Source organism: Ambystoma mexicanum, chromosome 10, assembly GCF_040938575.1.
Source record: "Ambystoma mexicanum isolate Mex_15411 chromosome 10, UKY_AmexF1_1, whole genome shotgun sequence".
NCBI classification, from domain to species: domain Eukaryota; kingdom Metazoa; phylum Chordata; class Amphibia; order Caudata; family Ambystomatidae; genus Ambystoma; species Ambystoma mexicanum.
In genome coordinates, this window is record NC_090932.1 from 460,506,209 (window position 1) to 460,519,156 (window position 12,948).

Here is a 12,948-nt window from a genome sequence, read left to right on the forward strand (position 1 = left end):
TTTTTGAGTTTAAAATAGCCATTTTTGCAGACCATACTGACCTGGGCCTGCCCAGGTCCTTTACTACTTCAACAGCGGTTGGAAGTGGACCCAGAGAAATAGGCCAAAAGGCCTGTGTCAAGAAGGAAGTGTAAGAAGGGGGACCCATCACCAGAACTTCCGTTTTGTCAGCATTCAGCTTCAGCCAGTTTTTATTTATCCAGCTATCCACAGACTCCAAGCAGCCACACATACGAGGGCTGCGTCCGCAGTGGCCAGATCTAGGTGCATGGCAATTTGAGAATTGTAAGAGTAGCAGCGGACCCTGTGGCACTGGATGAGCCTGGCCAATGGCTGAATCTAGACATTAAACAGAATGGGAGAAAGAGCAGAACCCTGAGGGCTCCACAAGTGATAGGGATGGGTTCAGATTGAAAAGGTCAAAAGAGAAAGTGATTATGAACGATGACCAAAAAGGACCCAAACCTGGAGATGACTGAGCCTAAAATACCAGCAGTTGTCAGCCTACAAAGCAGGTGGCGTCATCTACGGTGTCAAAGGCAGCCGAAAGATCTAATAGACAGCTCCCCCACCCTGGTCAGACAATCATGCAAGATAGTCTATGACTGAAACAAGCACAAACTCACTTCATCGCCCTGGTCTGAAGGCAGATTGAAAAGTGTTAAACAACAAAGACTTTTCCAAAAAAGGAGGAGAGTAAGGGAGAGACGAGCGATTGCAAAACTTTCATAAGAAAAGGTCAAAGAGAAATGGGGCGATAGTTAGCAGGAAGGGTCCAAAGAATTTATTTTTAGAAGTTGTATCACCAGGGTGTTTTTGAGAGTGGAGGGAATACAAGCAGAAGAAAAAGACTGATTAACTGCCCCGGTCACGGCAGGAGCAATGTCCGCAATAATAGCTTTCATAATGGAAAGGGAAATAGACTACAGAGGCAAGGCTGACCCCATCCTCTGAGTGGCATTGATAATATCCAGTGAGGAGAATTGAGGGAAGACAGAACAAGAAGGCAGCTGAAATCCATTAGATAGCAGGTTAAGATCTGTAGGAGTTGGCTCCATAGAAGAGGCAATCTTCTGTCAAAATGCCAGGATTTTTATCATGAAAATAGATTGACAAGGAGTCACATAAAGTTTGAGAGGGGACAAAAGCCTCCTCTTCACTCGTCTTAGAAGATAGTGATTTAACAATCTGAAAAAGCTCCTTCGGCTGATTCAGAGCAGCCTCTACACGAAGAGTGAAATGTAGGAGTATTTAGTCACAAAGCTAGCTTCATGATAAGTCGCCATTGAAGTGGGTAATAGGATTTTCATGTTCGGACAGTACCCAGCCCTCCATTTTCACTCTGTCTGTTTACAAAGGAGCCTGAGTTCAACTAACCGAGGAGTGAACAAAGGCTCAGCCGGGTGCAAGAGCAGACAGCATGGCCTCAAAGGAGCTAATTTATTAGCTGTGGCTGTCAATATCTGTGAGATGCCTTCAAGATCAGCATTGGCAGATGGCATACAGGCCTTGGCAAGCTGAGCAGAAATCTCATCAGAGTTTGTCAAATGACATTTACGCAGACCCTGACTAGGCCTAATTACCTGAGCCAGTGGTATATTAATAGTGAAGGGTACAATTAAATGATCTGTCCAAGGAACAGGCTTGGCAGAGACTACAGTAGCCATTTTAGCAGCTGAGAATATTAGATCAAGTGAGTTGCCATGATTGTGAGTAGGCTGATGCACCATCGGGGGGAGACCCAGATCCTCCATTGCAAACAAACTAGTAGAGGCACGATTAGCAAGATCATTAGGGTCTAAATTTAAATCACCAATGATAAAAACATTGGCAACGTTTTTAAATTAGCAGCCAGTTCACTAAGGCCAGGGGAAAAGAAGAATCAGGTGTAGGGGGATGATAATCTGTAAACACATGAAGGGACTGAGAGGCCGAGAGGGATAAGCCGATCAATATAGCCTTCGAGGTTCGGACAGGCACAGACAGGCTTGCCTTTTGAACATTAGGAGTGCCCGCTGCGCTGCCATGCTTGCCGGTACATAAATGCTGGCAGGGGAATCACATGGCCGTGAGTTTAGCTTCAAGTAAAGAAAGACTCCTATTTCAAGCAGGAAATATGTGCTAATGTAAGAGAATACCCTGAGGTGATGGGGGGATTCCCCTTGCTGGCTTTGTCTAGTGGGAGCCTGAACCAGTAATGCAGCTTGTTTTCTGTCCATTTTCAATGTTGCTAGGGAAATAATTTAAAACAGAATTATATAGCATATTGGCACCAAACGTGCTGTGGTTTCTGACGGTAGCCAAGTAAATTAAACTATGTATTTCTTTTCACGGGTGTATTTAAAAACTGGAATTGTGAACTGGTATACAACATTTCACTACAGAGGATTTTTAAACTGTTGACCTGTGAAAGCCATAGAGAAAAAAGAGAATTTCTGAGTATAGCCATTCTAGTGGGATGAGAGGGTGTTTAGTGCCTCGAATTCCATTCCCAGAAACTGATGCCAATTTAAAAGACAAATGAAATATTTCTCTTAACATTACCCGGAAAAGAAATGTACCTGTATTAAAAAGATTATAAATGCCAAATAGGATTGGGGAGTCAGTGCCTATCCCTTTAAATAATATTTTCATGCCTGTGATTTTTCATTGAAGCACAACTTTGTGCTCGCCTAAAGCCAAGCTTATAGATTGTTAATGTAACCCATCAGTCTGTGTTTTACATTCTGTATGGCACAAGAAAACACTCTCAATGCTCAGAGGTGGTTTGATAGCTTATATTAATTTGAACATCCTCCCTAACACAGGTGTACATAACCCTAAATTATTAGATATAGTGGATTGACCCGTACTGTCTAGGACTGCCTTCCACTAGATGGGGATGACCTAAAGGCTGAACGCCTTCTCTTACCAATCTCCCCCAGGCACTTACTAATGTTTCCTACTGTATCCAAGTGGAAGTGTTCTACAGGGATTTGGGAATTTGTCCATTTCAGACACCCTTTTGGAGTTAGTGTTCCTCCGATCAAACCTGTTCTCACCTCTCCCTCTCTTCTTCCTACTCCACTTCCTCTGCTCTACACACTTCTCCTGCTAATCATCTGTCCCTCTGAAGTCTCATTGTTTTAGGCATCCCCTCCACCCTTTGATGTTGCTTCTCACTCCTGCCTCCATTTACTACTCCCACCTCTGTACAACTACTACTCCCTTCACCTACTACTCGATACTACTACTACTACTTCATGTAAGAATAAAGGGAGTTAGATCATTGGATGCCACCTTGGTAGAATTAGTCTATAAATGACTAATAATAGTGAATTTGTCAATGGACAACCGATTTCCCTAGTTTCAGAAATCTTCACTTACCGCTGTTTAAACCCTAGTCACGTCTAACCTTAATTTTTCACAATTAATCACTAATGAGATTGGGGGAGGCATTAGAGCAAAGTAATGCATATATTATTTTTATTTCAAAGCATTTTGACCAGTAAAGTAAAATATATACCAAGCCCTCACTGCCCTGTAAGTCTAAACACAGACCAACTTGTCAATGCAGGGATCAGGCACCATGTGATTGTACTGTAATTTTGGCAAAAATCATTTTCCCTGAATAACTTGCATTGGTATCCTAAAATGTGTTTGTGAAATAAACTTTGTTTAAATTCACTTTCAAATTTTCTTCCCAGGTAAGTGTACCATTTGTGTTAGTCACTTGATAGTGAGATGAAATAACTGCACACAAAGTATGGCCTGCAGCACACATTATTGCGTTGATGTGTGCCTAAAGGGCACTCTCCTGCTAGGTTTCTTGGAAACCTTAGTGAATCACATGTATATGTTTTGCCTACCAACAATGCAGGGGTCGAAATTGAGAATCAACAAGCAGGAGCTAAAAGCAGCTCCTGGGTATTTGGCATCACGTACAGGCAGGAGCTACCTTGGTACGACCAGGAGCTAGTACACAGAGCGCCACAAATCTAACCGAATTTCTGTCCGTGATGTAGGTTGCATTCTACTTTAAATATCCCTGGGATTTATCATTTATTAGCCTTTATTTGTATTACCAAACAAATAATTAATATCATCATTGCCCAATCATATCCATTCCTCAAACCCTTTCCTTTCCAAGTCCTTCCTGTAACCAAATTCTTCCAGTTCCCTACTACTTCCCCTCCCTTTTCCCCAAGTTTCCATTACATTCCCTTCCTCCATTTGCTTTCATTCCCCTTCTCCCTAGCTCCCCCCCCCGCATTGGAGTTGGAAGGACTTACCAGACCCTACCCCTGCCCATTTCCCCTGGCCTCCCGGATTCTAGTACTCCTGGGTGCCTTACCTTCTAAGCTATGGCAGTACCCTTTGCGCTATCTGACAGCGCTTTTTATTGGGATCACCATGTAACATCCACTGGGCAACTCTGAAAGAAAAACAGATCACCACAAGACAGTAACAGGACCATGCAAAAACAAAAAGAAAAAGAAAAAGGGACGGGTGGGTTCCTCTGAGCTGGGGGAGCAGGACTAAGAGGGCGCACTCACAGGCCCTGGGGCCTTATAAACCCCCCCCCTCGTCTCTGGCCCTGCTCCTCCTCTGCGCCCGTGAGTGGGGGCCGTATCATCCGTCCCTCCTTCCTCTCCATCCCCCTGGTTGAATGTCCCCACTAAGAGCGGTGCACGCCATTCGCCGTCCTGATGGCACATTCGCCTGGTGTAGCGGGGACAGACCACAGCTGCGCACCCCCCCCATAGTTGAAGGCATCCACCACCTCACTCATCATACTAGACCTTTCCCCTCGGCTGGCTCTCTCTCCACCTCCCCGAAAGGACCCCTTGAGAATTCCCCAAAATAAAGAGGCAGGACCAGTTTTCAAAGGTGGAAGTCACAAATGCTGTAGCAAGCTTTATTGAAGCATCAAGCCAGGAGTTATCTTACAGGTGATCCATTTCTCCACTACACTTCAGGATTATTCTGCGCTGGGACTGGCTTGTTAAGCACCTCCCCCTGTCAGTGTCCAGAGGACCCTGCCGGGTAGACCCCTCCCTCCATAGTCATTCTCTCTCTACCCATGGCCATTTCTTTACTTATTTTTGAATGTATTATTTTTGTTGTTTTTCTTTTTCTTATATCTTTCCTTCTATTCATGAATTTTCTCTCTTCACATTCTATCCTATTTCTATTGATTAGTTTCTTTCTTCACATTCTACCCTTCTTTCATTGGTTTCTTACTTCTCTTTCTATTTCCCCATTTCTTACTTTCTCCACTCGTTGCTCCTTCACCCAGTCTAACCCATCCCCCCTTCCAGAGTCTCTTCTCACTCCCACAGAGCTTTCATCTCCCTTCCGTTTTGTCCATTTCCCCCCTTATGGTTTCCTTTCTGTTCTTTCTATTCCCCAAATACCTATCACTTCCTCCCCAAGTTCTTCCTAGGCCCCACATCTTAATTCCCCAAATGCTTTTGCCTGCCCCCCAACTCCTTTCATTGCTAATCGATTCTATCCCCAGTACCCCCATACCACTGTTTATTTAACCGCCCAATTCCTTCCAGACCTAAAATCCTTACTCCTCCAATGCCTTTCCGTGCCCAACTCTTCCTATTCCCCAACTATCCCATTCTCCAACTGCTTCCCATTCTCCCAAGTCTTTCCTTACCCAACTCCTTCCTTGCCCCCATCCTTATCCATTCCCCAAACCCTTTCCTTTCCCAGTCCTTCCTGTAACCAAATTCTTCCCATTCCCCACTACTTCCCCGCCCTTTCCAAGTTTCTGTTCCCCCATTACTTTCCATTCCCCATTTGCTTTCATTCCCCTTCTCCCTAGCTTCCCAGACACCCCCTGCGTTGGAGTTGGAAGAACTTCCAAGCCCTCTACCGCTACCCCTTTTCCCAGGGCCTCCCCTGAGTCTAGTATTCCGGGGCACCCTACTTTCTAAGCTATGGCTGCGCAGTCCCCTTTGTGGTATCTGTCAGCGCTTTCTTTTGGGATCGACCTGTGACTCCGCCATGAATCTCTGCTGGTTACCGGCGACAGAGACTTCTCCCCCAGACACTGGGTCGTGGCTCGCCCTGGGGCAAGGGACTTACCACCAACTTTCACTTAACGCACACACTCACATTCATCACAACAATGATGCTATCGAAAGGGCCACTCGGGACGTGTCTGGCGGCGTATCAGACCTTGGAGAGGGCCTCTGGCCCGGCCTTCCCTCTTGTGTAAAAGCGTCTCTCTTACGGACTGCAGCCACTGAGCTCCTTAATCAGAGAGCCTGCCCCCGACTGGCGGTGGTGGCGTCATCGGCGTCTTCCAAGTTACCTAGTCTATTCCAATGTACTGTAATTAAGAAACGAGCGATCACAGCGTCCTCTTTTTTTTTTTTAGGGGCTTGTTGGGGGAGGACTAGAGACCATAGATAAGCAAACAAGGTCCACAACAAGCTACCTGCTAATATCGTATAGGGCTGAGAAAATTAGCATATACCTGATGTGAACAAAAATGGGAAAACCCATCTTATCTAACATATATAAAGACGATATGGTCGGGGATTTATCCAAAAATAGATTCGTATTTATTTATACATAATGTATAGACATAATAAGACAACTGGGCATTAGAAAAGTGCCCAGACCCATAAAACAACTATTCACACATGGATACATGACAGACAAGTGCTGATACTCTATATCATCCAAAGATAGTTCCTGTATCTACAGGGTGATGTTAGTAGCTAATGGGTGATTTTTTGCACATTTCTTTTACAAAGCAAAAGAGAAGAAACCCATTGGGAAAGTGTCGACAGTAAACAAAATCTGTTTCCAGCCTTTATGCGGTGACTACTGGTGCCCCACACTTTTGGGTCAGTGGTAGATTGATGCATTTTCCGCTTAGGCTTTCATCAGGACACTTGTGATCCAAGTAGAGAGGATTGTCGAATGATGTATTTCTAAACAGCAATTCTAAAAAACACACATAAAAAGAATATTATCACCTATGAACTTCTCCCTTCCGCCCAATTCACTTACTCACATTTAACGACTTATGTTAACCATCATAGTAGTATTAGATTGGCAATAAGAGCTCCTTCATGGGGTATTTGTCAGTGTGTGCTACTGATTCAAAACCTGCTGTGACAATAGAGCCCCCTGTGCCAGTTGTTTGTTTGTGCTGCACTTACTTGTTTTGGAAGTAGCGGTGCGGTGCCTTTCGTACGGCTGCCCTAGTGTTTATAAATCACATAAATTGCTCCTTGGAAGTTAATTACCTTCCGTTGCGTTTGTTATTTATGTATGCTGTACATAGAGCACGTTTGCATAACTCCAGTCGAAGAAAACATGTATGGTCACCCCAGTTTTCACCCTCACCACTCCAAGAGTATGCCATTACTATTTTGCAGGGAACAGCTGCCTCGGAGGCTAGGTGAGCCCCTCGTGAATTTCCTTTAGGTGTCCAATGAACGTTGCCACCTTGAAAACAAAAGACAAACTGTATTAGTATAGGTCATGACAAATTAATTCACTTCACAACATTATTAGCAGGCCCCTGCTAGGGACGCATCATGCAAAACGGCAAGCCAAGATGACGCCCCTTAAAACCACCAACTGGCGCACCTATACCCTGCAGAGTGTGGCATCCCCAGCAAGCACCTTCCCATCTGTCCCGCCTGTCTGCAAGTCTTTCGACCCTCGTTCTCGAGGTTGGGTGCACATTCCCAGCCTCTGCCACAAAACCAAGCCAAAGCCAGCTAAACTTACCTCCAAATATTTCCATGTGTACTATGAGGCCGCCGCAACGCCCCCCCGCCCCCATTGTTAATCTCTGGAATTAGTCCAGACTTATCACCTACATTCCCAGGTATTTATCACCTCAGTGGGTTTCTAACAGTAATATACCCTATAGCACCCCACCCCTTTCCCTGCCCCTTCCAAACAACCTAGCGTTCCATTGCGTCTGGGATGCATTCAAGGTTTATTTAAAGCGTGCACAAGTAGTCGCTGTGAGAGCTATCACCACAAGCCTTGCTCCAACGGAAGGAAACCCACCTGATTTGCCTGTGGTCTCTCTACTTCTCTAATAGCCTGGCAGGCTGTAAACGGCTGGCCAAGAAATGCCATATGTTCTATATGTTCTGCAAAACTGTGTTCAAATTAGGCACCCCCAAACCCTTACGAATGCTAAGCACAATTCTCCACCTAGCCCATTCAACCTATGTTCAGTTCACACGACCCCTCTTATTCTAGCTTTGAACCTACTTAATTCACTCCCAACAACAGCCCAATTTATTCATGTATTTATACTGACAGCCAAATGGCTATGCATATACAATACAGTACATGTAACATCAGACACAGACATAAAATAATATTCTCATTTATAAAATAGGATAAAAACTCAGTAAACATAAAAGCGTAAGCAGCAATGAGTCAGGTTAAACATATCAGCCATGATACAAAGTGTGCTAATAAATATACTAAAATCAAGAACATAAATGTTTCAGAATTTCAGCACATTTCAATAATTTTATTTTTTTTTTATTTTTTTTTTTATTTTTATTTTGTTGGTTTTTAGGTCAAACCTTTAAAATATTACAAACAAACACATAAGGCAAACATTTAACACAACAATTTAAACGAAATCATGATTCCAACATTATCCTAATTCCTTCCTGTGATCTCTTATGCCAGCCTACTCAGATAACACCTAAGATCACTGAGTCGAGCATGGCTTTACTCAACCTCTTTCGCTCACAGCCTATCAAGCGCATTTAGTCTCACTTCAATTACAGCCAAGAAGGAAGTCAGGGGTAATATTAATTTCATATCCAGACCATTACACATCATCTGCCATGATTCCTCCGCACCTATGGACTGATGGACGTTGTACCACCGGCTCATGTGAATTGATCTTATGTCTTTTAGTGCTGGACAGAAAAGCACAAGATGCTTAAGTGACTCCACATCTTTTTCGCTAAGGCGACAGGTGGAATTAGCACCAACATTACATGGCCAATGACTGGTCCTCTACTTTGTTTTGAAGGCATTTAACCGGAATAACATATACAGTCTTCTTGCTTTCGAATTTGGAAAGCAATTCAAGTACTTTTGAGGGACATTGAAGGCTCTTGCTTCGACCGGAGAGTCTTTCATGGCGCTAGCATTCTTTCGCTCACTACATGTGGCAATCCAGTCGGCACGCCAGAGCTTCTCCTTTGCTGCGGTTGGATTTGCTAGCAGCATTTCGATGCTGATGTTGTATAGTGCCAACAGATCTTCGCAACGTTTCACCCACTGAGATAGAATGTCGCACCCTTTTGCTGAAGCCTGATGTAATATCTTGAATTGCAAGATTCCTTCCTCTATTCTGGATTTCCGAAATAAGGTTAGCTGATTCCAGCTGACTCGAGCATGCAGTGATATTAACGCAAGTTCGTATCTCATACAAGCAGTCGATATCCCAATCGGTAAACTTAACGCTTTCATCCAGAACATGTGCTCCAAGGATGCCCAATGCTTTGACGAACATCCAAACGCATTTTCCGCACTGTAAATCAGAATAGGTACCGCTTTCTGTTCATAAAAGTTACGCAGGGGGTGCAACGAAAAACGTCCAAATTTTCTGTGTATCACAATACCCTGACAAGCTAGCTGTCCACATTTCCTCTTGGATTCTACTACCCAGGACTCATCACAGATACTAGAATTCAGTATCATACCTAGATACTTCACACTTTTTGAAACCTTTAGCGGTACTTGATCTAGTTTCCACACGTACTTTTTCGCATTTGCAGGTTGAGTCGTTCTTGAGTTCCCAAACACCAGTATTTCCGTCTTTGCTGCGTTGATCTTGAGGTTGTTCGAGCTTACATAACTTTGTACTGCGTCTAGTTTCCGTTGAAGGCCAATCGGGGTTAAGTCTAAAATTACTAAATCGTCGGCATACAGCAGCCAACTTATCCGTGAAGCATTGAGCTTAGGTGGAAACGCTCTCACGGAATGGATAGCCTCACCGATATCAGAGATGAAGAGACTAAAAAGTGCTGCTGCCAACGGACATCCTTGTTTTACACCCCTATGAGTCTTGATTAGTGCCGACAAGGAGCCTGATTGATCTAGGCGAATTGTAATGGAGGTATCTGTGTGAAGCTCTTTAATCGCCGCTAAGAGACCCACTGGACAACCCCACACCTCCAGTTTCTGCCAAAGCTTCTCGCGATCAATCATGTCGAAAGCGCTAGAGAAAATCGACGAAAGCCAGGTACACCTTCGTGTTTAGTCGGAGGGCTTCCATCTTCAGTAGGTTTAGGACCAGCAGGTTCAATGAGCATCCGATCAGTTTTACGAATCCCGCTTGTCTTTCGTCAACTCTCTTTACTGTTGTAGCCCATTTGAGCAATTTGGTTTTCAGCAACGATGCATAAATCTTGCCCAGGACATCCAGCAGCGCCACAGGTCGGTAGTTTTTTGGTGATAATCTGTCTCCTTTTTTGAATATGGGGACTATAATCCCAATTTTCCATGAATTTGGTACTTGTTTTTGTGTATTAATTCTTCCAAAAAGGTCGAAACAAAAATCAGTCCAGAGATCAGGGCACTGTTTAATCATGAAATTCGACAGGCCATCAGGGCCTGGTGCTCTGGAATTTTTAGCTCTCATGATAACCTCTCGGATCTCATCCTTCGCAAAGTATAGATCCCATGGTACTGAATTATGGCTTGAAATAGTAGGAACTAAATGTTTGTGGTATAAAGCAGAGAAATGCTGCACCCACTCAGATTCAGATATCAGGCATGATTGCAAAGCTTCTTGCGGTGCTTCCATTTGATTAACAGATCGCCAGAACTCTCTACTGTTCTTAGTAATTAGGATCTTCAACATTGCCTCCGCGTCTTGCTGAAGTAATATACATTTGTGACTTTTTATCCAGTTTTTATAGGATTGTTTAGTTATCCGATTTTTTGCTGTTATATCGTGGACTGACCCTTGCTTGTTTTTCCGTATTTCAGCCCTCATCAGTCTTTTGCGCTGCATCACCAAAAGGTCGAAGCGATGTTTCTTCTGGAAAGAGCAGTTTTTCATCCCGATGTATTTAGCTTTGAATTGGGACAGAATAGACACGTATTCAATCTCTTCAGAAGTTGATCTAAATTGGGCGCATATGTTGGCCACGTCACTTTCATCCAATCTCACCCGGAGACGATTTGATTCCACCAGAACTTTTGATCTCCATTTTTGATTTTGTTCCTCTTTTGAGTCTTGGAATGTTAATTCCAACAAATCATGGTCACTGTTGCTCATGGTACGGATTTTCAAGGATTTTGCCCGCGCCTGCATGATATCTGAAGCGAAAATATAGTCAATGGTCGAAAATTGACATTCACGCCGCCACGTAGGCTGAGCTGGTATGTCACCTTGTGTACATCCGTTTAGCATTGATAGACCTCTTACATTGAGTTCTTCTAACCAGGTATTCGCGAGTTGTCTCTTAGTTGCATTCTGTGGCTTGCAGATATCAACATTTAAGTCGCCACAAACTAACAAGCAGCCCCCTTTGTTTGACTCCAATAAATTGTCGATTATTGATGTCACCTGGTCGATGAACGAGTGGGTTCCAGTTCGGTAATGGTTCCAGTATAGATTAATTATATGGATCGCCTCCCCCACTTGTCGAATTGCGTTGCTTTTGCCAATCTCACATACTTGAATGTAAGGCGTGACATTAGATGAATTTAATAACCGGTAGCCTGATGATCGTTTGATCATCGTTAAGAGACCAGACATGGGTCGTCCCTTTTCTTCCTTGATAGCGGGTTCAGAGCACACTCAAAATCAGAAGACACCGGCATTTCACTCAACCACGTTTCTTGCAGGCAAATCAATTGTAAATCGTGCATCCAGTCATTTTTTAGCAGATGTAAGAACCCTCGCGTGTTCCATGAGGCAAAAGAACATAGGTGCACCGCGCTGTCCTTTAGGCATTAGCTGCGAGTATTAACATTCAACGCCGAGGCCAACCACTTCCAGTCACGCGTCATATCTCTATTCGCAGGGCTATTTATCATTATCGGAGTAGTCATATCTGCACAGCCACCGTTGTTTATGGTGATTTTAATTTTCACCATTGGACTTGTTCTCGCAGTCGCTTCTTTTTTGCCAGTGCTTACACTTCTTTGCGCCGAAACTGATGACCCCTCTTTGGGCGCCAGCTCATTCTCGACCAGTTGCTCTTGCATGATTTGTTCTCTGGATTCAGCTCTAATTAAACTTTATTTGTCTCCTGAGTTACCTTTTTGTGTTAACTGATCTTGGGCGATTCTGTCTTTCATCACTACTGTTTTGCACCTTACAGGATCTGTTAATTTATAAGTGTCGAAACCTAGAGACAGTAGTTCCTCATCTGACTCCAAAATTACATTTGCGATTATATTGGAATTTATATGAAGGATCACCTTATCCGTGCGTAGCTCCTCCGGAAATTCAATAATACGCAGATCTTTAGAACACAAGGATCGTAGCCTAGGCACATGATGAAGCAGCCTTAGCACATTTGTTCGATTCAAAATTAATTTTTCACCACATTCCAACCTCTCCAACATCAATTTGATTGCAGGGCTTAGCTTTACCGGTTGGGCTGATTCATGTCCGTTCCTGTCTTTCAGTTTGATCTCCTTCACCTCAGGCTGCTGTTTCTCGGTTTTCCGTGATCTAGGTAAATCATCAACCACCACTGTCTCGGCCATCTCACTTTTTCCTTTTACGGCATTTATTCTTATCAGCGGAGGCACACCTGTGCCACCAACGTTTTGACTCTTTGCCGCCGCGCTTCTCGCCAGCCGCTCTCGTTTTTCTTGTAAGGTGACAAACTCTGGGCTCTTAGGCCCTTGCTCCCACTCAACAGCCTCACCTACGGGTAAAACTATCACACATACCCTGTCACGGGACTCCGAAGTTATGATTTTAGG

General features: G+C 43.9%; 1 long non-coding RNA gene across 1 annotated transcript in view; it reads right to left on the reverse strand.

Annotated features, from left to right (window-relative positions):
* Positions 1 to 6,540: 6,540 nt before the first annotated feature.
* The window catches only part of LOC138491499 (uncharacterized), a 68,283-nt gene continuing 61,875 nt past the window's right edge, over positions 6,541 to 12,948 (reverse strand). The window contains exons 2-3 of the long non-coding RNA XR_011276023.1: positions 7,254 to 7,455; positions 6,541 to 6,948 (exon numbers count right to left, since the gene is read on the reverse strand). This is a non-coding gene — a long non-coding RNA (uncharacterized lncRNA). The remainder of the gene's footprint in view (positions 6,949 to 7,253; positions 7,456 to 12,948) is intronic.